Source organism: Ziziphus jujuba, chromosome 7 (assembly GCF_031755915.1).
Source record: "Ziziphus jujuba cultivar Dongzao chromosome 7, ASM3175591v1".
Classification (NCBI taxonomy): domain Eukaryota; kingdom Viridiplantae; phylum Streptophyta; class Magnoliopsida; order Rosales; family Rhamnaceae; genus Ziziphus; species Ziziphus jujuba.
Genome location: NC_083385.1, coordinates 29430001 through 29432500, shown reverse-complemented (window position 1 = coordinate 29432500; position 2500 = coordinate 29430001).

Sequence of the window (2500 nt, the reverse complement as noted above, 5' to 3'; positions counted from 1 at the left end):
CAAAAAATCTCATCAAAATTCGATGTCTAGAGCAAAAAAAGGCCATTATGACTCCTCGATTCCCACCGATGCCCCATGCCATGCCCATCGATGCCCCATGCGATGCCCACCGTGCCCCATGCGATGCCCACCGTGCCCCATGCGATGCACACGATGCCCACCGATGCCCCATGCGATGCCCACCGATGCCCCATGCGATGCCCACCGTGCCCCATGCGATGCCCACCGATGCCCCATGCGATGCCCACCGATGCCCCATGCCATGCCCACCGATGCCCCATACCATGCCCACCGTGCCCCATGCCATGCCCATCGGCTTTGCCATCATGCCCAAGGATGGCAAAGGGGTTAGTCTCCATGAAATTATGTTTGTGGACCCAATATAAGGTGTAGCACTTGTAGTGCCCATCGTTGGGGCATCCGTGTGCCATGCCTTGCCTCGTTGGGGGCATCCGTGTGCCATGCCGTGCCTCGCCGCCCCACCACGTACGCATTTTGCCGCAATTTCGTGCAATTTCCGTGCAACATAAAGTTCCAAAAAATCACATGGATCATTTTAAAGCATTCCCAACAAAAAAAACCAACCTCCAACCCATTTCCTATTTTATATGAATTTTTCTTAGTTTTTCGGCAAAAAAATTATAAAAAATTCTATGTTGCTCCAAAAATTACAAATCCAATTCCATAATGTTCTACCCATTTTTCTAAGCATCCCTGCAAAAAATCTCATCAAAATTCGATGTCTAGAGCCAAAAAAATGGCCATTATGACTCCTCGCTGAAATTGATATCTGAGCCTGCCAGAAAGAAAATGGCTAAATAAGCTCTTTAGGGGGGTGGTACCTGCCTGCTTCAACAGCGAGCCCCCCCCCCGGCCTGCCAGCGCTGCCCACACCCCCCAGCGGGGGTGTGGGCACAATGGCAGGTCTCGTCGGCAGGTGGGGGCCACCATGCACCGGTAACGGTGCCGGGTGGGCCCCACCGTCGGCGACCAGCAGGTGGGCCCGGGGGGGCGGGGCTTGGGCGGTGCGGTGCGGTGCGGGAAAAAAAGCGGAATGTGTGGGCTTGTCCGGTTCGATCGATTGCTTCGTGTGGCTATTGCTATGGTTCTGCATGCTGCGGCATTTGTGGGCGATGCTTCTTCATGGATGCTTATTCGGTGACTGTTGGGGGCGCTGCCTGAAACGGGGGACGAAGGACACCTGCACTCGTGCGGGAGTCTCTCTGAACCTTGCTTGGGGGGCAATCTCGGTGGGATCCGGGTGGGTGTTTGTGCGGGGTATATGCTTCTTCATGGATGCTTGTTCGGTGACTGTTGGGGGCGCTGCCTGAAATGGGGGACGAAGGACACCTGCACTCGTGCGGGAGTCTCTCCGAACCTTGCTTGGGGGGCAATCTCGGTGGGATCCGGGTGGGTGTTTGTGCGGGGTATGCTTCTTCATGGATGCTTGTTTGGTGATTGCTGGGGGCGCTGCCCGAAATGGGGGACGAAGGACACCTGCACTCGTGCGGGAGTCTTTCCGAACCTTGCTTGGGGGGCAATCTCGGCGGGATCCAGGGGGGTGTTTGTGCGGGGGTATGCTACGGTGCCTAGGCATGCAGCACCATGTCGGAAACTCGGAATGTGTGGGCTTATGCGGTGCGATCCATTGCTTCATATGGCTATTGCCATGGTTTTGCATGCTGCGGCATTTGTGGGCGATGCTTCTTCATGGATGCTTGTCTGGTGACTGTTGGGGGCGCTGCCTGAAATGGGGGACGAAGGACACCTGCACTCGTGTGGGAGTCTCTCCGAACCTTGATTGGGGGGCAATCTCGGTGGGATCCGGGTGGGTGTTTGTGCGGGGTATGCTTCTTCATGGATGCTTGTTTGGTGACTGCTGGGGGCGCTGCCCGAAATGGGGGACGAAGGACACCTGCACTCGTGCGGGAGTCTCTCCGAACCTTGCTTGGGGGGCAATCTCGGTGGGATCCGGGTGGGTGTTTGTGCGGGGTATGCTTCTTCATGGATGCTTGTTCGGTGACTGTTGGGGGCGCTGCCTGAAATGGGGGACGAAGGACACCTGCACTCGTGCGGGAGTCTCTCCGAACCTTGCTTGGGGGGCAATCTCGGTGGGATCCGGGTGGGTGTTTGTGCGGGGTATGCTTCTTCATGGATGCTTGTTTGGTGATTGCTGGGGGCGCTGCCCGAAATGGGGGACGAAGGACACCTGCACTCGTGCGGGAGTCTTTCCGAACCTTGCTTGGGGGGCAATCTCGGCGGGATCCAGGGGGGTGTTTGTGCGGGGGTATGCTACGGTGCCTAGGCATGCAGCACCATGTCGGAAACTCGGAATGTGTGGGCTTATGCGGTGCGATCCATTGCTTCATATGGCTATTGCCATGGTTTTGCATGCTGCGGCATTTGTGGGCGATGCTTCTTCATGGATGCTTATTCGGTGACTGTTGGGGGCGCTGCCTGAAACGGGGGACGAAGGACACCTGCACTCGTGCGGGAGTCT